At 33.6% G+C, this 26,298-nt stretch overlaps 1 pseudogene; it reads right to left on the minus strand.

Annotated features, from left to right (window-relative positions):
• Positions 1-12,878: 12,878 nt before the first annotated feature.
• Positions 12,879-26,298, minus strand: part of LOC149527868 (uncharacterized) — a 31,335-nt pseudogene continuing 17,915 nt past the window's right edge.

Below are 26,298 nucleotides of genomic sequence, written 5' to 3' on the forward strand. Positions count from 1 at the left end.
TACTTGTATGGCATTGTGCTATATAAATATGGAAAGGATAAATCAGCCTGTGATGTTCTTGTGATATCTTTAAATGAATATACATGGAGTTGGAGTGTCTGGCTTGAGCTATAGGCTTTATGTACAAATATTAGAATCCTAAATAGGCTTGAGTTGAAAGATTATTGGATGAAAGATTTTTGTTCTTGTAAGTGCTTACTTGGAACTCCACAAAATTATTGAAAGTTTAGAAAAATATATGATGTTACAGGAATATTTCCTTTTAGAGAGTATATTTCAGGTCATATCAACATCAATATTTTATAATTCAAGTGATTATAAGAGAGATGAAAGCTTATATATGGATATGCTCAAGTATGATGCCTATCATATTGATAGTATGGATATCTTTACAAACATATAATATGTAAAAGAATTTCTTATTTCTCTACCTAGCACATAAAGTATTTTTTTAATGAAATATATAGGCCTAAATCCAGTTTTATAATTTGAAATTATTGTAGTCTCAAGGGTCAGCATGAAAAGGTTGTTTTGTATTTCATGTGGGCAATAAAGATGAAAAAGAACTATCTAGAGGAAACTTCCTAGTTAAGTGCACTCAAGCTAGAGTAGTACTAGGATCGATAATCTCCCATGAAGTCCCTGTGGTTCACCTCTATGACCATCACCTAGATCTAATGAGTACTAAGTATTCCATTTATTCTCAAGAGAGATGGATTCATATTGAATTACTACGCATGAAATATGAGTCAATGAGTTGGACTCAAAAGCTACATAGTTAAATCCTGGCAGCAATATCACAATCTGACTTGATGTGAAAATTATCTCCTACATATCAAAAGAACTACCTTTCAGCATGGGCACTTATGGGGCAAGAATATGTCAAAATGAAAAATACTCCAATTGGTATTGATGCTTAATAATGATTCATTGATATAAATCAAATAGACTATTATGTGATATGATTTAGGGAAAAAACTATGAAATTTTATCCATGCTCAACTATGTTCTTTATTATCATTAGAAAGAAACTTTTTTGGGTCTTGATGATGCTCGCTTGTGAATTAATATTTATAATTTATATGATAATGAGAAATTGCAAATTCTTGATCAAGCCATGAAGTATTATATTAAGGATTTAAGAAACATGCATATAGTGTGTCATGATGAAGCTATTACAAAATGAATCTTGACAGCAAGAAAATTAATAGAATTATTTTCCCAAAAATGATTGAAGCACTATTGTACCTTGCAAATACTTTGAATAAAATAGGAAAAAGTGATTTTATTTATACCTAGAAATACTTTGAACCTTATCCAATGTGATTGAATGCAATTTTATCTTTGGTATTCTTGTTACTGAGTGGAGGAGCATAACCTGTAAAACCTGCCCACAAAGAAAAATCAAACAAATTGTCATTTTTCACTAAAATGTATCATACAAATGTAATTTACTAACGCAGTGTATTAAAGAGATGGTTCTTTTAGTTTATATTCTTATCTACTAAAATATTAAGATAGGGGAAAAGAATGAGAAACTAATTACCATTTTAACTGTCAAACTAATATGCAATATAATAACCCTAATGTTTGAAAAACCTTACTATGAAATTAGTATTCCTTTACATAAGGAATCATGGTGAGGTAAGGGAAGTGATGAATTTGTGGAAGAGTAAACATGTGCAACATCTATGGCATCTTATGCCACTTTGGTGGTGTTGGTTTAAGCAGCTTCATGCAAAAGCAGTGTAAAACTCACAACACACACATTCAGCACTACCTTAATTTTTGAGGTTGTTACACCAAAGCAACCAAACTGTGTCTTGTATTTCCATCAGGAATAACTATGAAAATCAGTTACTCTATGGAATTTGAAATGCTTTTAGCTTGGCAGATTAGATGACCTTTTTGTAGATTGATTACCTTGACAATAAATTAGTTTTTTCAATGTTAATTATGTAAAAGCTATGTCAAAAATTGACAATAAATTATGCATAATCCAAAATGAATTAACAGCAATTTAATTTGTCATATGAAATTATGCAGAATCCAAAATGAATTCAATCCTAGTTTTTTAACAAATCTATCTACCAGACCCTTTTAACAAATCCCAATATTTGCCTTCCATGGAAGTTCTTTGTCGAATTGGTACTCCATTATAAGTTATTTGCTACTATTACTCCTATTTATGCTTTTCTATCTATTCTAAGAATTATCTTTAATGGTTTACTTCAACATGAGTTGCTACTTTTATATCATGTGCACTTATTCTCTATTTTCTTGTAACCATGGATAGAAGAACCCTAGTTTTCATACAAAAGTTTGAAAGAAGAATACATACTAGAAGATACAACTACAAAGATTCTTAGTGATACTTAAATCTATTTGCCAACTAGTTCTGATGGATCTGGATAGAGTCTATATTGGATCTTATATTTATATTATTATGTTTATCTTGATATTGATCAAACATCATAAATTCATATGAAATAGTTTTATTTTACAATTATATATATTTCTCTCTTTTCTTTTTATATATAAACACATGAACTTTATAAATTTATTAAAAAAAAATGTTTTATGAATTCAACCACAAAAATTCACAAACAGGATGTACCCTAACCCCTCCCCGAACTGAACCTACAATTTAACCTATTATGCTTATATTTCAATGTAAACGACACAAGATTATAAATCAACTCATGAAGATATTATCATTCTACCATTCTTAGATTGGTTTTTCTAATAGTCATTTGGATTGCCATAGACCATAAAACAAGAGGGAAAAGCATGTGCTCTCAAATAGAATAAAATGTTGGCACATACTTGTCTTCCACATTCCAATTCTAATGGACAAAGTCACCAACACAAATATTATGTTGAGTTATTGATAATAGATTCTAATGCATATATTCAAATGGAAAATATGAAAATAAACTAGCGGAATAGCCTTAGTTATTTACCTTTCGGAACACCCAGTTTAGGGAAAACTCTAGTGCATGTTCTTGCTCTATTGCCTACCTTTCTATGCAATAGTTTTCTCTCTCACATGTGGGGGTAGGGGAGACAAGGAGGCTCCTTTGTTGTTTCCTTGGCTATGCAATAGTTCTGCAACACCCTACCCCCCTCTCTCTCTATGCAATAGTTTAGAGGTGTAATCCACATTTGAAATGTGAAAGTTACCAAATTTATTCTAGTTTACTCTCTTTTCTCTTTTTCTCTTATTTGGGGGTAGGAATAAATAAATAAAATGTTATGTTCATTGAAATTGAAGGAGGCTCCTTTCTTGTATGCTTGGCTATGCAAAATAACTCCTTCATGTTTTCTTGGCAATGCAAATATTCTCTCTAGAAAGGGGAGGTGAGGGAGATCCTTTCTTGTCTGGTTAGCTATGCAATAGTTCTCTCTTTCTCTAGGTAGGTGAGAGGCAGGGACTACTTTCTTATCTAATTAATGTCTCTCTAGTGATAGGGAAGGTGTGAGGGAAGTGTATAGATATTTTTTTGAAATCGAATCATGCTAAAATGAAAACAAATGAAAAGTGAAAACCAATGTCAAACCACTAATGGATTCCATGATTTAAACATCATCATAGAGATCAAAACTATTGAGATATAATATTTACATAGCCATTTTCATCGCTAAATTGTCAAAGTACATGCAAGCAAAGTGTCACATCACAAGATTCCTACCCATGAAATGCTTACCAAACCCCCAAAATCATCAAAAAGTGTTGTTGAAATCCTTTGTACTTGGGCATCAATCACTAAGTGATCTGGTTCATGGGAATTGGTCTAATCAGCCAATCTCAAGGCAAACCTTCTTGGTGGCTTTTTTATTCTAGTTCTTACAAGGAATGTACCAGCCTATAAATTGCCTCACATGGTCAGATTCTAAAAAAATTTAAAAAGAATCTCAATTATCCTTCTGCAAAAGTGATCAACAGATTATACCTCGCTATCTAGCATCCATGTGCTAAAGTCTTCTCTTGTCTATTTAATTTCAGTTAAGTCCCAAATACTATTATTAGGGAACTGAGCTTCAATTACTAGATCATTGCAAATATAATGCAATTATTTAAAGTCACCTGGTGAATAAACTACCAATGAAAACAATGGTGAATGAAGAACTTGCAAAAATTTGGAATGGTTTTCTAAGCATGATTTATAATTATAAAGCTTTTCTTCGAACAAAATGCCACAATCAAATTGTGAACTAGAGAATAGTGCAAGGCCACACAGGCAATTACTTCCCACAAATACTATGATAAGAAAAGATAATGCTCACACACTACTTGAGATCTGAAACAGAACAAGCTTCAACAATACATTGCAATATATATATATATATATATATATATATATATATATATGGATCTTTTCGCACTGTTACTAAAATCGTTTACCTTCTAGGTAAGAACATAATTTTGTTTCAATATACAAATCTTCAAAACAAATTTCATATCAGAAAAAAAAAAAGTAACAAAAAAATAAATTAAATTGCAGTGCACTAGGAATAATATAGCACATAATGATTACTAAACCTCAGTTGAACAAAAGACTATATAGCGGCTTCAATAAAACTGATGCTACACCTAAACCATCACTTATAGCAAGCAACTTGAAAATATGTAGTACAAACCATCCTAGAGAACAACCTTTAATTTTTAAAAACTTCTTCTTTTACTAGGTGAAGTTACCTCATTGCATTTTACAGATAAGAAGTCTACAGCAGTTGGTGACTCGTAAGCATCAGCACTGAGGAAATCCATTGTCTGCTTAGTTTACTAGCCATAAGTATCAATATATCAAAGTCCTGGTGGTGGAGGTATCAATGGGAGTCAACCTATTCACTGATTCTTTTCAGTGTTATCAACTCTCTGATGAGCTTGTGTACTAGATCTTGACCTACAATGCATAAAATATTGTTATTTCTCTATTGATTTTTCTCTATAGAAGCCTATCAAATCATAGTACATGGATTTAATAGATGAAAGGAACTAGTTGAAAGAATTTGATGAGTAACTACATTATTTAAAAATTACACAAACCCATGGCATGTGTAAGAAACATCTTGGCAAAGCTTCTATAGACACTTTCAAATATACTAAATTACCACTTGTTTAAATCAACAATCACATTTCTATAAGAACTAGCCATCCATAGATAAGCTACCTGTGAGCTAGTTGTGTTAAATTATCCTCAATATCATCTTCCTCATGGTTGACATTGACAAGAGAAGTTGCATGAGTTGATGTTATTTTTCACATAATAGGAAACCCTGTAGTAATGGAGTCATGTTTCCCAAGCACACGATCTAATTCATCATTCAATGCAAGACCTTGACCAAGAAGCTCCTCGTCCCTACATTAAATTTGAAATAAAGGTGAACTAGCTAGATAATGGGCTAATAAAACATGCTTTATTGCTAGTGAGAAGCATTAAAAACTAGTTCACTTTGCATTTGTAACCTTGGGTAGGGTCTTAGCAACATGCTCGCATTGAACCTTTGATGTAAAGGAGAAGTACACAAGCTCACAACCCTCAGGAAGGCTTTCTTAGATAAGAAGTTTCTGAGTAGACACAAATCCTCACTAATAATGTTGTTGTGATTTTCTTATTTAAATCCAAACAAAGTTGTAATATCTTGGGCAGAGGAGACTACTATTGTTTGTGGTTAAGGATCCTTTAGGTCAGTAGAATCACATGCAAACTGGATGTGACATTGTAGTAAGCAAACTGTAATAAGAGCTAGGAGCTTTCCTAGTGATCAGGGCTTGAGACTGGAAACTACATGAAGCATTTTTAGGCATTTGAGTCTCAAGCATCACCAGCTCAAAATCAAACTGAAAAGGAAAATTGGTGAATAAAACTAAATAAAAATAGTCTTCTTGAGTAAACATCAACATTGTATGAACAATACCATTACAATGCACTATACTTGGTACAAATATATTGTTGGCTAAGTATAAAGAACATTGGTGGTGAATTCAATTCCAAGCTGCAAAAGCAAAGACATTTACATAAAAACTAAGCAACCCTATCTGGCAAGAAAAGATATATAGAGATTTCTGATTAAAATTACAAATTGATGCTAAAAAGCTTAAACCATAAGAATTTTTCCATAGAATAATAAATAAGAAGGATGAAGAATCAAACACCTGAAGGATACAATGTTGATGCACCTTCAAAAAGATCATCCGAAGGACATCATATGCTCGGGCTGAAGGAGCTTTGAGATTCATTACTACACTTGGGAATGTTCTCATCTTCAATCTTCTAAGGATTGAAGATGAGCCCATTCGTGAGTGTATTAATGAATCTCATATAATGCAATCTCATCTATGAAGCATATTAAAAGCTAATAGAGCATCTTTGCTAGCTGATCTCCCTTACGAGCCATAGGAGAATTTTGAAGATAGTCATGATGCTAATAGGCACATCATGACTATCTTCGACATTTTCCTATGGATCTTGTGGTTCTACTCTTATAACATGAGGCTTCCTCTTCTTTTTTAAAGCATAAGGTTGATGCGGCCTTGTAATAAGAAATAAATGGGTTTAATTTGGATTATGTACAACAAAAAGAAAACCAAAATGTAATAGCAATTTTTAATAGAGAAATGAACTATATAAACTTATAAAGTTCATAATAATAAAAGGCCATAAACAAGAGCTAAATTCTAAGTAGACAAAGTTTTCACACATGAAGTGTACCTAATTGATCAAAATCAAATCACTGCCAAGCCTTTTAACCACTCCTTAATAGCACTTTCTCTATCACCAAGTTTGCAGTAGGGTTTTTATTTATTTTTGGATCTAATGTTAATATGGCATCTCCATCCATAAATTTCTTCAGAGCCTAAAAGATTTATACATGAAGCGATCAAAAACTCAAAATCTATCATGAGAAATAGAGCCCCAACACTGATAGTTTATACATTTACTAAAATTATAACAACCCTGTTCAAGGAAAAGCATCCTTTAATTCAATATGGTTCACAAGAAAAGACTCAGTTTATACAATTAGGATGAAAAACATTAGTAAGGGACATTGATTGCGAGAACAACAAATATATTGTTCATAGAAATGGTAGTGAAACTGACATTTCTATTTGTGCCAAGTACAATTAATTATGTTATGTATCACCAAATGGGTACCATATGCAAAAGAATTATTAAAAGCCATCATAAAACACTACCTTTGATCAATCTTTGAAACATAACAATCTTAGATGATGGAACTTCAACATCCCTAGAAAATAATTCACATAAGATGTTAGCTAGCTCTAAACTTCAATTTAGGCAATTCCTAGACAGCATTTAATACTTCTTGCAAAACATTCAAAATTCAAAACTATTATACAAGCAAATCTCAATCAAAACTCTATGACCTCTAGCATCCCTCTTGTCCGTATGAATGTGGAAGTTTTCATCAACGCATGAGCATTCATCACCATCTCCAAGCTTTATCTCTAAGACCTAGTTAATTCTCTATCTTAAATGATGACATATATAAGCAATTATATAGTAAATTTTAAAGTTTTAAATGCCAATAAACTTCAACACAATATATATTTTACGAGCTTTATTTCTCAACATGTTTTATGGGAAACTAGAATTTGGCGGCTAGCAATGCAGAGTGTATGCTTAGCGACTAAAAGTATAAGACTCTTATCATTAAATAATTTTAATTTTTTTGTGAAAAATCTTTCCAAAGAGATGAGCCAAGTCTAAGCCCAAGGAATCACCAAATTTTAATGTCTAATGCCTACACCTTAGATCAAGTAGATTGAGCCTTGGAAATTTTTCCAGAGCTGAAATCATTTCCAAAATGTTTTAGAGAAGTCATAATGAGTAGTCTCATTACAAAGTTTTAGAGAAGTCATAATGAGTAGTCTCATTACAAAGTTTTAGAGAAGTCATAATTGGTAGTCTTATTACTACCAACAGAAGACACAAAAAGGTGGGGTAACAGCCATCAACAGTAGGTGAACAATACCGAGGGCCCTAAAATGACTGAGAGAATGGATCTATAATCAAAAGACTGAACTGGATTTTTCATCCAAGGTACCCACTCCTCTATTAATTATTTTTCAGTGGTTTCAAACATTTCCACACATATAGACTCAAATGTATGCACTCTTTGCTGACTGGTATTGTATTGTTATAGAGTATACTACTAATTTGGGTACAAATAGTAGAATAAAACCACATTGGATGACATTCCATTAGTCATCAAATAATGATGTTGCAGTCCCCACTAATCCAATCATGTCTTCACAATCTAATCCAACGAAGAAAGAGGTGGTAGATCTACTTGGTCCTTAGTATTCTCCTATTTAGACTGATCCAAACTATCATAGTATTGGTTTGGTGATATCGTAAAGCCAATACCCTTCTTGTGAACATTTTGAGTCTCAGCTATGTGAATGATTTGCAAATTTTTCCGAGGCAACATATGATCCTTCAACAAGCTTTTATACTCCAATAATGAGACCTAGTTCTGATGGAGATATTAGTTTCTATACATTTCTTGGATTTGTTGTTGCTACCAAGTATAATGGGAATCTTACAATTTTACCTAGTTAGAATGGGTCATCATCACAAGAGTGTGGAAACTCTTTGGTACTCTCCAATGTAGGTCCCCAGCTTTAGCAACCCAAACAACTAGAATTGTGCAAATAACAATACGATTGGCATAGCAGACCATGCTTCTCTTTCATCAACCTACTAGTATATATATTCAACACTATCCTCCTAGCTATATCCTATACCATCCATATATTCCATATGTGTATGTACCATCCTAAAAATGCACAATTTAGGAGGCAATAGTGGTTTTACACAACTTCCTACTAGTAGGTCATATCCACCAGTAGCTACTAGTGTGAAATTCTCTAAGTCATCATAGTATAAGCCAGGGGTGGCTATTGGGAACTCTCCCCATATTGGCATTCTTGCAAGTAATGGTAACTATACCACAACACCATTAGGATATAATGCAAGTCTTACTACAACTATAGGAAATGTATCATTTTTTGATGATATTGGAGGATCCTATTATAAAGAAAATAATTTGTATATTGCTAGTCAGCAAGCTGAAGAATCTGGACTATGGTTTCCTTAATAGCCTCAAGATCTTTTAGAGGTACAAGAAAATGCATATTACAACATGCACAAAATTTCCCACAGTCAAGATGTATAGCTTTGATTGGCATGGTATCAATCACCAAATTTCTATAATGCAAAGTGAGCTGAGTTGTGTTGAGCAGTCATACTTTCTAGAATTTTTATGTTATAAGAAATATGTCTTTTGAAATTTTCAAAAAAATGTATTTTGTTTTCTTTGTAATCAAACCCTTATAAGGCTAATGTGGTTGTTTGATATTTGGCTATCTACCACTATTTTTTGAGCCATAGGTCTTTACTATGTAGTGCACTCATAAGAAAGTAATATTTGATGACATTCACTAATTTTAATAGCTTTGCCTCATTATCTACTGCTTTTTCTAGAGTAAGGAAACTTTTTATTTTATAATAATATATGAAGAGCATTAATTTTGCAAAAACAAACTATAACATGTATCTTCCATATTTTTTCAAACTCTATAATATAAGAAACAATGGAATGTTATGACAGTTGTCACTAATGGAGTGTATTTGCAAGGAGGAATTTTATAGAGATCAAGAGAAAATGAGTTATAACCATTTAAGACAACAATAGGATAAAAGTATAAACAATTTAAGATAAGATAACAATGGAAAACAATAAGAAAAAATAGTATAAACAAACCTGTACATCCAAATCCTAAGTCTGGAAGCTTCAATGAGCTCTTTATAGGTTGGTAGCATAGAGAATTCTGCATCCTTCTAGTTACGTATGAGAACATCACTACAAGCGCAAAATGAAAAGCTCCAATTATTACACACTTTTCTCAGGAAAGTCCGAGATTGAAAATAACTATTATCATGAAAGAAGTTAAACCAATTCTTTATTTTCTAACTTTTAAATTGGGGAATTTTTAAATCTTTTTTTAATGGAGACATTTTTGGTTAGGTTATTAGTAATTAGAAACATAATTTCAATGGCTAATTGATAAGAAACTATTGGTAGTTATCTACAAGTTAAACAATTTTCTTTTTTGGAGGACTGAATCTTGGTGGATGCCATTATCTCCTCTTACCATCATCTTCATCAAATGTGTTCAACCAAGTAAACTACAACCCTTTGGTAAATTAGAAATTTTAAGTAAACTCATTTACAATTTATTATGTTTATAGGAAAGAGACATTAATAATAGTTATAGCTAACATCACACACATATATCTCTTAAGTAATATTCAAATTAGACTATTTTTTGGGTATTATCTTTACATTGACTTCAGCTTTTGGGTATTAACAATGCACATTGTAGGAGTCTTTAGGTACACAAGTTAAGAAAAGGTCATTTCAAAGTGTCAAGCTATACATTGATCTCTACAGAGCCAATAACATTTCACCCAAAATCAAGTACTTGTGGACAAATGTCTCAATAATGGTGCACCAATATCCTAGTATTAGTTCTCAAGTTTCCAAGAGTGGTGCACAAATGGATCAATGAAGAATAAAAAAGATAAAACCACAAAAAAAAAAAATCAACTACTAGCACATATATGATCAAATATTGATACATAAAAGATTATCTAAGTGAATAGGAAGTGTATTTGACATTAAGTAAACCTTTATTGAACCAAGAGCCACCATTAATACCTTTCCTCAATTATTATTTTTTGAACTTAATGATGTTCTCTTTGATCATAAAATTCTATTTGAAATGTTACTAATAAGATTTATATAATCCAAAAAATATTGATTAATTTTTATTAATGTTTATGAAAATAAAAATAAGTAGAAATTGAATGACCACCTGCACGTAGTCCAATTATATGGAATCCCTATAATATTGGCATGAAGAACTTTGTGCACATCCACTCTATTGTACTATTTCTCAGCATAACTTTCAGTGCAAGGATCATAACCTCTCATAAGAAACTATTGAGTGAAATTGTTAAAAAATGTCATCTGTCTACTTCTAAAATGTATAAAATTATCATGAATTGAGTGTTATCTAAAATATCTAGATTTAAAACCAATCATACAATCATGTTTGATTGTTTTTAAATAACTTTAGAAACAATTCAGATCCATAAAAAACAACTAAAAAATTATAAACGAAGTTTCATAAAAGATGAGACTACAAATGTAAATATAATAATTGTATACCCTTTTCTTAAATCTTAAAGATGACCTTTTTCCATCTCCACTAGACTTTCCACAAGGAGGAGTATAAATACTATATTGATCAATGTTTCCAAACTCCTGATTCATTGCATAGTTGATGAAAGAGTTACAAGTAGCACCAATGTCTTCCAGTCTAAAATTGTAGTTTCTGAGAATGGATTGATAAGTCTGATCAGATATCATGGCATGACTCCACCAATAATTTACAGCACCCAAGTTGTCATAATAGTCATCTATAACTGCATTGCCAACCTGTAATCATGTTATATTCATATTTTTGTTTCACATGATCTTTAGAATCTTCCTTATTCAACTAAGTAATGAGAATAAGGAAGTAGCAAAGAGTGTTTACCATGAATCCTTTGAGGTTTATGAAGGGCTTAATGAGTCTCTTGTTGTACTTATAGATTTTCTTTGCAAGCTATGGGATTTAATGTCCTGCATCAATTAGAATTGAAATTGTATTTATCAGTTGGTATGTAGTTTTTAGTGTTCATGTAGAATAGTTTTTTCAATACGGTTTGGATCATATTCAATGATTCATTATGAAAAGGAAGAACGATTTCAACAATGAATCACTATGGATGATCTAATTGAAAAATGTATTTGAAAAAATCAATACAATAAAATATATTCTTGTATGCAAAAGACCAAGTAATCTAAATTAAATGATGGGCTAAGATAAATCTAAATGAACAATTTTATCAGCCAACATATGGGAACACTATAAATTTGTGTGCAATGGGCAATTGAATGATGGGTTAAGTAAAAGAGAACCTGCATAGCTCTCTCCTATGATGTAAAATTCTCTATATTTGTATTGTGGGAACCTCACAAACCACTTGATCAAGAAAATAAATGAATCCTGTGCTGCGAGGGAAGAAATATGGTAATGATAAGATTGCATAACTTACTAGAGGATACCCATTAATGGTAAAAATAAAATTTTTAGCTTAGCAATGCGTTCATCACCTGTATCTTGCATAACAAATGTGATGCCCTACATGCCATGAATATAGTTAAAGGGCCCATCAAAAGGTATTATAGTTTAGCATAGAGTCATTGATCCTATAGCACAAGAATGTGACAAGATTTTGCCCCAATCCCTACAAACAGCTCTCATCCAGCCTGTAGGTAGACCAAGACACAACATGAGCTCCCTATGAACACCCACAACATCTTGAGCATCTGGCATGTGGAGTAACTACATCACGGTATGCTACAAAGGAATTCAAGTGTAGAGATTCTAGATATTTTAGGAAAACTCAAGGAAACCCCTACACCATGCTCCAAGTCCAGCTCCTTCCCATGCGCTCCATGAACATTAATGAAATTAAAAATGATTTTTGATTTTGAAGTTAAGCCCATGTTGGTCAAAATTTTGACCAACATGGGCTTAGATTTAAGAAAAATAAAATGTTCCCTTCTATAATCTGACGAACATTTACCTTTTTAATTGATGGTCAAAAATTTTGGTTGAAAATTGAGGTCAAATGTAGTAGTGATTGGAAACTATTAATTCTTATCAATATCAATGCAACACCATTATTTAACAAAATCTTGAGGCAATATTTTACATGAATGGGTCCAATGATTAGGAAAGACATGCTTAAACATCAAATTTAATGTCATATGATGAAGACCTCTGACCTGTAGATTGTAACAAACACTTCAGGAACAGTTCCAGCAAATGAGCCAATTATGTATGGACTATACTTGACATTTGTAGCAACACTAGCATAGTTTAAAATAATGTAAGGAAATGGTGAGATTCTCAAAAGAGAAACAACTTGGAACTAATGGAACCAATTTGCTTCTCCTACTAGCCTGATCAATGCACATTTCTAAGGCCACCTTTCAAGCCATTTTTGCATTAGAAAAGAGATATTGACCATTATAAGATATCTTACAAATTCAATCAACTAAATTTTATAAACATGGAACCATAAGATGAGGGACAAAAATCTACATGTATTTGGCTATGAAAGGTAGACCCAATGAAGTAAGGCAAGGACATGTGATGCAGGAGCATCTTACATGGGAAAATTAAATTATTAGAAAAAAAAAAAAAAAGAGGAAAAAAAAAAAAAAAAAAGGAAAAAAAAAAAAAATTTGTGGAGGAGAGAGAAAGTGACGAAAATTAGAGGAGAAATAATAAAAAATAAAAAGGAGAAAAGAAAGGAAAATGAGATTTCTATTTTCAAGGTGCATGGGTGGCATAAATAGAAAATAATAAAAATAGTTGTCATTCCATTAATCGAGGTGTGTAGGTGGCAAGTTCCTTAAATCATGCATTTAATATTTGTTGGGTGCTTAGTTGTATTTGGGTGGGAATTTAATATTTATTTAAAGGTAGTTGTATTTACCTTTTATCCCACATTGCTTGTGTTTGTAATGTCTTGGGTTAGAAGTGCCTATTTAAGCAAGGCTTATAATCGTTTGTAATCAAGTTCAAGAAATGGAAGCTCTTCTAATGGAAGTTGGAGAAATGGAAGCTCTTCTAATGGAAGTTCGAGAAATAGAAGTTCTTGAATTGTAAGCTCTTCAAATGTAATCTCTTCTAGTGGATTTCAAATATTAATGGATGCTTTATGAAGCATTTTTTTTGTCATCTCTCTATCTCCATCTTGTTGCATTTTTGGTTGTGAGTTGGTACGGGTGGTGTGGCCCCTCATCAGTGGTATCAGAGCATACATTTGTCAGTGGTAGCAGAGTAGTACGTCATCAGTGGTATCAGAACAGGAGTTCCTGAGTGTGCGGATAGATCGCCGAACGTGAGGTAGTTTGCACCAGGACCTTGAGTTGGGTGAAGTTTGTGAAGAAGTTCTTAATTGTGTAGACAGATCGCCGACTGTGAGGCAGTTTGCACGAGGTTCTTGTGTTGCACTAGATTTGTCTTCTAAAGACTTGATTATGGAGAAGAGAAAGAAGAAGATGACTTTTGTGATTGGATGGATTCTGAGGATTCCTCGACTTGAGAAATTTAGAGCAAGAAATCAACAATCATTGCTAGTTGATTTGTAGAAGCAAGTGAATGAATTAAAAGCTGAGTTGTGGAAACAAAGAGCATGTCACCAAAAAAGAGATGTTGATAATTCCTTGGATGTGGAAAAGAAAGATGATCCAGTGGAAGAGCAAGCGAATGAAGAGAAAATTATTTGCGAACCTAAAGTTGAAGAAGATGAACGAGAAGAGGAAGAGCATAAAGATGACAAGATTTACGAACCTGAAGTAGATCAAGATGATTTGAAGATTGCAGCAATGGAGGAGAAGTATGGTGCCTTAGTTGGAGATCCAACAAGTGAAGTAGTTACATGCATGAAAGAGGCAAGAAAAGATGAATATGTCAAAGAGGTAAATTCTTATGAATTATATGATGCTGAATTTGAGGTGATTTTGAAAGATACTAATGATGGTTTGCATGAGGATCTTGTTCGTGATGTATGGTATGCAAAGGAAGATTGGTATGGTGTTGTTGGGTTTATTACAGGTGTGATTAATTCAACAAGATTGGATGAGGATGAGAGTTATACTTGGATAGAGTTCATTGCAAAGGAGTATTTTCAGCAGCAAATAGTTGTTCCAGCCAGGTGTTGGAAAAAAAGAAAGAAGGAAATATATCGGCACCGAATACTTGTTCCAGCTATGTGTTGGAGGAAGAGGAAAAAAAACTTTCAACAGTGGCTACTTCATTTTGTGAATCCATAATCACAAAATTTTTCCTACCATGGGAGTCGGATGCAGGAGCATCATGCATCAGCAAAAAAATAAAATGTGCAAGATTTGTATGTTGGTTTTCTTGTCCCTGTTGAGGTGGAAGCTTGTGGTGAAGATGAAGATGGTTGTATATCTTTCTTTTGGCGTTAAAGTGTGGGACACACTTTTCTATCTACCAAGGGAGTCTAATGCAGGAGCATCTTACATGGGAAAATTAAATTATTAGAAAAAAAAAATTGTGGAGGAGAGAGAAAGTGACGAAAATTAGAGGAGAAATAATAAAAAATAAAAAGGAGAAAAGAAAGGAAAATGAGATTTCTATTTTCAAGGTGCATGGGTGGCATAAATAGAAAATAATAAAAATAGTTGTCATTCCATTAATCGAGGTGTGTAGGTGGCAAGTTCCTTAAATCATGCATTTAATATTTGTTGGGTGCTTAGTTGTATTTGGGTGGGAATTTAATATTTATTTAAAGGTAGTTGTATTTACCTTTTATCCCACATTGCTTGTGTTTGTAATGTCTTGGGTTAGAAGTGCCTATTTAAGCAAGGCTTATAATCGTTTGTAATCAAGTTCAAGAAATGGAATCTCTTCTAATGGAAGTTGGAGAAATGGAAGCTCTTCTAATGGAAGTTCGAGAAATAGAAGTTCTTGAATTGTAAGCTCTTCAAATGTAATCTCTTCTAGTGGATTTCAAATATTAATGGATGCTTTATGAAGCATTTTTTTTGTCATCTCTCTATCTCCATCTTGTTGCATTTTTTATATCTATTTTTATTCTGATGCAGGAGCATCTTGCATGGGAAAATTAAATTATTAAAAAAAAAAAAAAAAAAAAAAAATTGTGAAGGAGAGAGAAAGTGACGAAAATGGAAGGAAAATAATTAAAAATAGAAAATAGGAAAAGTGGAGAAAAGAGGAATCTCTATTTTCAAGGTGCATGGGTGGCATAAATAGAATAATAATAAAAATAGTTGTTATTCCATTAATTGAGGTGTGTAGGTGGCATCATGCATAGAAAAATAATAAAAATAGCTGTTATTCCATTAATTGAGGTGTATAGGTGGCATCATGCATAGGAAAATAATAAAAATAGCTGTTATTCCATTAATTGAGGTGTGTAGGTGGCATCATGCATTTAATATTTGTTGTGATCCACAAAAGAAATGTAATTTTCTAATTGGGCCACATAGTGGTGCTTAGTTGTATTTAGGTGAAAATTTTAGAAGGTTGTAGATATTGTAGAAGGTTGTGGAGATTCTAGAATGTTGTGGATAAATCATGCCTTGGGTGGTAAGTGCCTATTTAAGAAAGGCCTATTATCATTTGTAGGAGAGTGGGAGAAATGGAATTTGGAGAAATAGAAGTTTTGGAATTGTAAGCTCTTCAAATGTAATCTCTTCTAATGAATTTCAAGTATTAATAGAATTTTTATGAAGCATTTTGTCATCTCTCTTGTCTCCATATTATTGCATTTTTGGTTGTGAGTTGGTACGGGTGGTGTGGCCCGTCATCAGAAATTAGAATAAAAATGCATTTTTATTCTAATATTTGAACTAATGTTGGCATATTATATCTTTCTTTTGACATCAAAGTGTGGGACACACTTTTCTATCTACCAAGGGAGTCTGATGCAGGAGCATCTTGCATGGGAAAATTCAATTATTTGAAAAAAAAAAAAAAAAAAAAAAAAAAGAAGAGAAAAAATAAAAATTTAAAATTAAAAAAAAAAAAAAAAATCTGGAGGAGAGAGAAAGTGACGAAAATTAGAGGAGAAATAATAAAAAATAAAAAGGAGAAAAGAAAGGAAAAGGAGATTTCTATTTTCAAGGCGCATAGGTGGCGTAAAAATAAAAATAATAAAAATAGTTCTCATTCCATTAATCAAGGTGTATAGGTGGCAATTTAGAAGTTTGTGGAAAGATCCTTAAATCATGTATTTAATATTTGTTGGGTACTTAGTTGTATTTGGGTGGGAATTTAATATTTATTTAAAGGTAGTTGTATTCACCTTTTATCCCACATTGGTTGTGTTTGTAATGTCTTGGGTTAAAAGTGCCTATTTAAGAAAGGCCTATTATCATTTGTAATCAAGTTCAAGAACTTCAAGAAATGGAAGGTGACATAAATAGAAAATAATAAAAAATAGTTGTCATTCCATTAATCGAGCTGTGTAGGTGGCAAGTTCCTTAAATCATGCATTTAATATTTGTTGGGTGCTTAGTTGTATTTGGATGGGAATTTAATATTTATTTAAAAGTAGTTGTATTTACCTTTTATCCCACATTGGTTGTGTTTGTAATGTCTTGGGTTAGAAGTGCCTATTTAAGAAAGGCCTATTATCATTTGTAATCAAGTTCAAGAAATTCAAGAAGTTCAAGAAATGGAAGCTCTTCTAATGGAAGTTGGAGAAATAGAAGCTCTTCAAGTGTAAGCTCTTCTAGTTGGAAGTTCTTAGTGAGGAATCTCTCTTATATTGTAAGAATTTGGAGTCCTTTCATTTGGAGAATATTTTAATGAATTTCAAGTATTAATGGAAGTTTTATGAAGCATTTTGTCATCTCTCTTGTCTCCATATTGTTGCATTTTTTGTTGTGAGTTGGTATGGGTGGTGTGGCCCGTCATCAGTGGTATCAGAGCGGGAGTTCCTGAGTGTGCGGACAGATCGCCGAACGTGAGACAGTTTGCACCAAGACCTTGAGTTGGGTGAAGTTTGTGAAGAAGTTCTTGATTGTGTAGATAGAGTGCCGACTGTGAGGCAGTTTGCACGAGGTTCTTGTTGATTTGCAGAAGCAAGTGAATGAATTAGAAGCTGAGTTGCGGAAACGAGGAGTATGTCACCAGAAAAGAGATGTTGATAATTCCTTGGATGCGGAAAAGAAGGAGGATCCAGTGGAGTATGAGACATGTGGTACAAAAGAAGAGCAAGAGGATGTAGAGGATATTATTTGTGAACTTAAAGTTGAAGAAGATGAACGAGAAGAGGAAGAACATAACGATGACAAGACTTACGAACCTGAAGTAGATCAAGATGATTTGAAGATTGCAGCAATGGAGGAGAAGTATAGTGCCTTAGTTGGAGATCCAACAAGTGAAGTAGTTACATGCATGAAAGAGGCAAGAAAAGATGAATATGTCAAAGAGGTAAATTCTTATATATTATATGATGTTGAATTTGAGGTGATTTTGAAAGATACTAATGATGGTTTGCATGAGGATCTTGTTCGTGATGTATGGTATGCAAAGGAAGATTGGTATGGTGTTGCTGGGTTTATTACAGGTGTGATTAATTCAACAAGATTGGATGAGGAAGAGAGATTTCAGCAACAAACACTTGTTCCAGCTAGGTGTTGGAAAAGAAGAAAGAAGGAAATATATCAACATCGGATACTTGTTCCAGCTATGTGTTGGAGGAAGAGAAAAAAAAATGTGAACAGTGGCTACTTCATTTTGTGAATCCATACTCACAAAATTTTTTCCTACCATGGGAGTCGGATGCAGAAGCATCATGCATCAGCAAAAAAAAAAAATGTGGAAGATTTGCATGTTGGTTTTCTTGTCCTGTTGAGGTGGAAGCTTGTGGTGAAGATGAAGATGGTTCTATATCTTTCTTTTGACATCAAAGTGTGGGACACACTTTTCTATCTACCAAGGGAGTCTGATGCAGGAGCATCTTGCATGGAAAAATTAAATTATTAGAAAAAAAAGAAAAAAAAAAAAAAAAGAGAGAGAAAAAAAAAGGGAAAAAAAAAAAAATTTGTCGAGAAGAGAGAAAGTGACGAAAATGGAAGGAAAATAATTAAAAATAGAAAATAGGAAAAGTGGAGAAAAGAGGAATCTCTATTTTCAAGGTGCATGGGTGACATAAATAGAAAATAATAAAAATAGTTGTCATTCCATTAATCGAGGTGTGTAGGTGGCAAGTTCCTTAAATCATGCATTTAATATTTGTTGGGTGCTTAGTTGTATTTGGATGGGAATTTAATATTTATTTAAAGGTAGTTGTATTTACCTTTTATCCCACATTGGTTGTGTTTGTAATGTCTTGGGTTAGAAGTGCCTATTTAAGAAAGGCCTATTATCATTTGTAATCAAGTTCAAGAAGTTCAAGAAGTTCAAGAAATGGAAGCTCTTCTAATGGAAGTTGGAGAAATAGAAGCTCTTCAAGTGTAAGCTCTTCTAGTTGGAAGTTCTTAGTGAGGAATCTCTCTTATATTGTAAGAATTTGGAGTCCTTTCATTTGGAGAATATTTTAATGAATTTCAAGTATTAATGGAACTTTTATGAAGCATTTTGTCATCTCTCTTGTCTCCATATTGTTGCATTTTTGGTTGTGAGTTGGTACGGGTGGTGTGGCCCGTCATCAGATACAAAATATCTGGAGGAGAGAGAAAGTGACGAAAATAGAAGAAAAAATAATTTAAAAATAAAATAAGGGAAAAAGGAGAAAAGAGGAATTTCTATTTTCAAGGTGCATGGGTGGCGTAAATAGAAAATAATAAAAATAGTTGTCATTCCATTAATCGAGGTGTGTAGGTGGAAATTCTAGAAGATTTTGGATAAATCATGTATTTAATATTTGTTGGGTGCTTAGTTGTATTTGGGTGGGAATTTAATATTTATTTAAAGGTAGTTGTATTTACCTTTTATCCCACATTGGTTGTGTTTGTAATGTCTTGGGTTAGAAGTGCCTATTTAAGGAAGGCTTATTATCATTTGTAATCAAGTTCAAGAAATAGAAGCTCGAGGAGTAGAAACTTGAGAAGTAGAAGTTGTGGAAGGAGAAGCTCAAGGAGAAGCTTGATATCATCTTGTGGGTGTTGTAAGGATCTTCAAGTATAATAAAATTTCTTATGAAGCATTTTTTTTATTGGTCTCCATATTGTTGCTTTCTTGATTGTGAGTGAGTAAGGGTGGTGTGGCCCTCTATCAAGTGGTATCAGAGCGGGAGTTCCTGAGTGTGTGGACAGATCGTCGAACGTGAGGCAGTTTACACCAGGATTTGCAAAGAAGGTTGATCTTTTGGTTGATTGATCTTTTAGATTGGTGGATTTGTTTAGGGTTTGCTAAATTTTTGGAAGATGCTTCCAAGAAGATTGGACCCCAAGGAAAATGATGACCTTAGTGAAGCGATGGAAGAAAGAATTTTAGAGAAGATAAGAGCAGAGGTCAAATCAGAAATTGCATTGATAAAGAGTGACATGATTGCTGAAATTGTGAGTGTTTTGGGTGGTGTACCTAGGCATGTGGGTACTGAAGACAGATATGACAAAGTTGCTGAAGACTTTGAAGCTACTAGTGAGGATAGAAGTGATCATGAGGAGAGACCTATTGGAATTAGGGCTAGTCAGTTTGCTCGACCTGGATCTCAGTTGAAGTTGAAGCATAAGATGGAGATTTCTAATTTTTTAGGTACTTTGAATCCTGAAGACCTAATTGATTGGATTGGTGAATTAGAGGACTACTTTGAGCTTGAGGGTATTGAAGATCCATTGAGAGTAAGGTTGGCACAAACTAAGTTGAAGGGACATGCTGCTCTTTGGTGGAAGGAACTGCAAAGAGACAGAGAAGAGGAAGGTGAAATGAAGATCACTAGATGGAAATTGATGGTGACCAAGTTAAAGGCAAAGTTCATTCCGGCTGATTATGAACTTGAATTGTTTAAGAGGTTGCAGAATCTAAAACAGAAGGATATGACTGTGAAGGATTACACTGAGGAGTTCTACAAGTTGACTATTCGGTCTGGGCATAGAGAATTGTCAAAGGAGAAGGTAGCACGGTATATTAATGGTTTGAGATTCAATATTCAAGATGAGGTTGGTATGTTGAATATTTCCACAGTTGAGGATGCTTATCAGTATGCTTTGAGAGCAGAGGAGAAGCTAAAGAGGAAGAATCAAGGTAGTTCCCGAGGGAAGGAGAAGCAAGATAGTTCGGTACAAGCTAAACCAAAAGTAGAAGGTGAACCAAAACCTATTGAACAAAGAAGAAGAACAGGTGGAGGTGTATTCAGAGGTAATTGTTTCAAGTGTGGTCAAGAAGGGCATAGATCTTTTGAATGTTCTATTGGTAGGACAGCTACTATTGTGAATGAGGTTGAAGTCCAGGAAAATCAGCCTGAGGAAGGAGAAATTTTGTTGGCTCGGCGAGTACTAATGGGTAATAAGACATTGGATTCTTGTCAGAGGACTAGTTTGTTCAAAACTTGTTGTAAGTCTGGTGGGAAAGTTTGCAAGGTGATTATAGATAGTGGTAGTACTGATAACCTTGTTGCTGAGGAGATGGTTCAAAAACTTAGTTTGAAGAGATTGAGACATCCTTGTCCTTATAGAATTGGTTGGTTGCAAGGTGAGCATGCTTTGGAAGTGAGAGAGCAATGTCTTGTTGATTTTCAGATTGGGCAGTATAAGGATCAAGTATTGTGCGATATTGTGGATATGAACAGTTGTCATGTGTTACTTGGTAGACCTTGGCAGTATGATTGTAGGGCTATGCATGATTGTGTTAGGAATGTGTTTACTATTGAGAAAGGTCGTAGGAAGTTTTCCTTGATTCCTTTGCAGAATGAAGCACTTGGTAGGAGAAACTTGAGTGTTGGCAGTCGAGTTGAGTTGGCAAATTTTGAGAAGATTGAAAATCAGCATGGGAAGCAAATCTATAGAACACCTATGGTGGATGTAAAGGAGAAGAAGAAAAACAAGGGAAAGAGTGTGCAAGTTGAAGATTTGGAGGACATATATGTGAAGAACCAGTTTGGGATTTATGTACTGAATCCCGAAAGATGTTCTTCCAGCTATTAGCACATCTTTTCGGACCTGGGGAGTCTGATGCAGGAGCATCTTGCATGGAAAAATTAAATTATTAGAAAAAAAAAAAAAAAAAGAGAGAGAAAAAAAAAGGGAAAAAGAAAAAAAAAAAATTTGTGGAGGAGAGAGAAAGTGACGAAAATGGAAGAAAAATAATTTAAAATAGAAAATAGGAAAAGTGGAGAAAAGAGGAATCTCTATTTTCAAGGTGCATGGGTGACATAAATAGAAAATAATAAAAATAGTTGTCATTCCATTAATCAAAGTGTGTAGGTGGCAAGTTCCTTAAATCATGCATTTAATATTTGTTGGGTGCTTAGTTGTATTTGGATGGGAATTTAATATTTATTTAAAGGTAGTTGTATTTACCTTTTATCCCACATTGGTTGTGTTTGTAATGTCTTGGGTTAGAAGTGCCTATTTAAGAAAGGCCTATTATCATTTGTAATCAAGTTCAAGAAGTTCAAGAAGTTCAAGAAATGGAAGCTCTTCTAATGGAAGTTGGAGAAATAGAAGCTCTTCAAGTGTAAGCTCTTGTAGTAAAGCTCTTTGTATGCAATCTCTTCTAATAAATTTCAAGTATTAATGGAATTTTTATGAAGCATTTTGGCATCTCTCTTGTCTCCATATTATTGCATTTTTGGTTGTGAGTTGGTACGGGTGGTGTGGCCCGTCATCAGTGGTATCAGAGCGGGAGTTCCTGAGTGTGCGGACAGATCGCCGAACGTGAGGCAGTTTGCACCAGGACCTTGAGTTGGGTGAAGTTTGTGAAGAAGTTCTTGATTGTGTAGACAGAGCGCCGACTGTGAGGCAGTTTGCATGAGGTTCTTGTTTTGGACAAGATTTTTCTTCTGAAGACTTGATTATGGAGAAGAGATAGACGAAGATGACTTTTGTGATTGGATGGATTCTGAGGATTCCTCGACTTGAGAAATTTTGAGCAAGAAATCAACAATCATTGCTAGTTGATTTGCAGAAGCAAGTGAATGAATTAGAAGCTGAGTTGCGGAAACGAGGAGTATGTCACCAGAAAAGAGATGTTGATAATTCCTTGGATGCGAAAAAGAAGGAGGATCCAGTGGAGTATGAGACATGTGGTACAAAAGAAGAGCAAGAGGATGTAGAGGATATTATTTGTGAACCTAAAGTTGAAGAAGATGAACGAGAAGAGGAAGAACATAAAGATGACAAGACTTACGAACCTGAAGTAAATATCTGATGAGGGGCCACACCACCCATACCAACTCACAACCAAAAATGCAACAAGATGGAGATAGAGAGATGACAAAAAAAATGCTTCATAAAGCATCCATTAATATTTGAAATCCACTAGAAGAGATTACATTTGAAGATCTTACAATTCAAGAACTTCTATTTCTCGAACTTCCATTAGAAGAGCTTCCATTTCTCCAACTTCCATTAGAAGAGCTTCCATTTCTTGAACTTGATTACAAACGATTATAAGCCTTGCTTAAATAGGCACTTCTAACCCAAGACATTACAAACACAAGCAATGTGGGATAAAAGGTAAATACAACTACCTTTAAATAAATATTAAATTCCCACCCAAATACAACTAAGCACCCAACAAATATTAAATGCATGATTTAAGGAACTTGCCACCTACACACCTCGATTAATGGAATGACAACTATTTTTATTATTTTCTATTTATGCCACCCATGCACCTTGAAAATAGAAATCAAAAATGCATTTTTATTCTAATATAAAATAGATATAATATGCCAACATTAGAATGACTACATTAGTTCGAATATTTATGCTTGGATAGATATAATATTTTTATATGCCAAAATTAGTTTGAATACATTAGTTCGAATATTTATTTATTTTTTGCATTTTTTTTTTATATTCTAATGTAGTCATTCTAATGTTGGCATATTATACCACTGATGACGGGCCACACCACCCGTACCAACTCACAACCAAAAATGCAATTATATGGAGACAAGAGAGATGACAAAATGCTTCATAAAACTTTCATTACTACTTAAAATTCATTAGAATATTCTCCAAATGGAAAAACTCCAAATTCTTACAATATAAGAGAGATTGCTCACCAAGAGCTTCTACAAGAAATTACATCCGAAGAGCTTCTACTTGAAGAGCTTGTCTTGAAGAGCTTCTATTTCTCCAACTTCCATTAGAAGAGCTTCCATTTCTTCAACTTCTTGAACTTTATTACAAATGATAATAGGTCTTTCTTAAATAGGCACTTACCACCCAAGGCATGATTTATCCACAACATTCTAGAATCTCCACAACCTTCTACAATATCTACAACCTTCTAGAATTTCCACCTAAATACAACTAAGCACCACTATGTGGCCCAATTAGAAAATTACATTTCTTTTGTGGATCACAACAAATATTAAATGCATGATTTAAGGAAATTTCCTCAAACTTCTAAGATGCCACCTACACACCTCGATTAATGGAATAACAACTATTTTTATTATTTTTCTATTTACGCCACCTATGCATCTTGAAAATAGAAATTCCTCTTTTCTCCTTTCTCCCTTATTTTATTTTTAACTTATTTTTCCTTCTATTTTCATCACTTTCTCTCTCCTCCACAAATTTTATTTATTTTTTTTTTTTTTAACTTTTTTTTTTTCTCTTTTTTTTTTTTTTTTTTTTTCTAATAATTTAATTTTCCCATGCAAGATGCTCCTGCATCAAACTCCCTTGCTAGATAGAAAAGTGTGTCCCACACTTTGATGTCAAAAGAGAGATATAGAACCATCTTCATCTTCACCACAAGCTTCCACCTCAATAGGGACAAGAAAAACAACATGCAAATCTTCCACCTCTTTTTTTTTTTGCTGATGCATGATGCTCCTGCATCCGACTCTCATGGTAGGAAAAATTTTGTGAGTATGGAGTCACAAAATGAAGTAGCCATTGTTGACATAACTTTTTTCTCTTCCTCCAACACATAGCTGGAACAAGTATCTGATGCTGAAATTTCTCCTTTGCAATGAACTCTATCCAAGCATAAATCTCATCCTCATCCAATCTTGTTGAATTAATCACACCTGTAATAAATCCAGCAACACCATACCAATCTTCCTTTGCATACCACACATCACGAACAAGATCCTCATGCAAAAAATCATCAATATCTTTTAAACTCATATCAAAGACAACATCCCATGATTCATAAGAATTTACCTGTTTGACATCTTCATCTTTGCTTGCCTCTTTTATGTCGTCAACAATGCACGTAACTACTCCACTTGCTTGATCTTCAACTAAGGCACTATACTCTTCCTCCATTTTTTTAGTCTTCCAATCACCTTCATCTACTTTTGGCATACAAATCTGGTTATCTTCATGCTCTTCCTCTTCTCTTTCATCTTCTTCAACTTCTGGTTCGCAAATAATTTTCTCTTCATCCGCTTGCTCTTCCACTGGATCATCTTCCTTTTCCACATCCAAAGAATTATCAACATCTCTTTTCTGGTGACATGCTCTTCGAATCTGCAACTCAGCTTCTAATTCATTCACTTGCTTCTACAAATCAACTAGCAATGATTGTTGATTTCTTGCTCTAAATTTCTCAAGTCGAGGAATCCTCAGAATCCATCCAATCACAAAATTCATCTTCTTCTTTCTCTTCTCCATAATCAAGTCTTCAGAAGACAAATCTCATGCAACACAAGAACCTCGTGCAAACTGCCTCACAGTCGGCACTCTGTCTACACAATCAAGAACTTCTTCACAAACTTCACCCAACTCAAGGTCCTGGTGCAAATTGCCTCACGTTCGGCGATCTGTCCGCACACTCAGGAACTCTTGCTCTAATACCACTGATGACGTACTACTCTACTACCACTGACAAATGTATGCTCTGATACCACTGATAAATGTATGCTCTGATACCACTGATGACGGGCCACACCACCCGTACCAACTCACAACCCAAAATGCAATTATATGGAGACAAGAGAGATGACAAAATGCTTCATAAAACTTTCATTACTACTTGAAATTCATTAGAATATTCTCCAAATGGAAAAACTCCAAATTCTTACAATATAAGAGAGATTGCTCGCTAAGAGCTTCTACAAGAAATTACATCCGAAGAGCTTCTACTTGAAGAGCTTGTCTTGAAGAGCTTCTATTCCTTGAACTTGATTACAAATGATAATAGGCCTTTCTTAAATAGGCACTTCTAACCCAAGACATTACAAACACAACCAATGTGGGATAAAAGGTAAATACAACTACCTTTAAATAAATATTAAATTCCCACCCAAATACAACTAAGCACCCAACAAACATTAAATACATGATTTAAGGATCTTTCCACAAACTTCTAAATTGCCACCTATACACCTCAATTAATGGAATGACAACTATTTTTATTATTATTATTATTATTATTATTTTTTACGCCACCTATGCGCCTCGAAAATAGAAATCTCCTTTTCCTTTCTTTTCTCCTTTTTATTTTTTTTATTATTT

The sequence above is a fragment of the Cupressus sempervirens genome, unplaced genomic scaffold (assembly GCF_028749045.1).
Source record: "Cupressus sempervirens isolate cs-2001-9-10 unplaced genomic scaffold, ASM2874904v1 CseChr00s100001_01, whole genome shotgun sequence".
Taxonomy (NCBI): domain Eukaryota; kingdom Viridiplantae; phylum Streptophyta; class Pinopsida; order Cupressales; family Cupressaceae; genus Cupressus; species Cupressus sempervirens.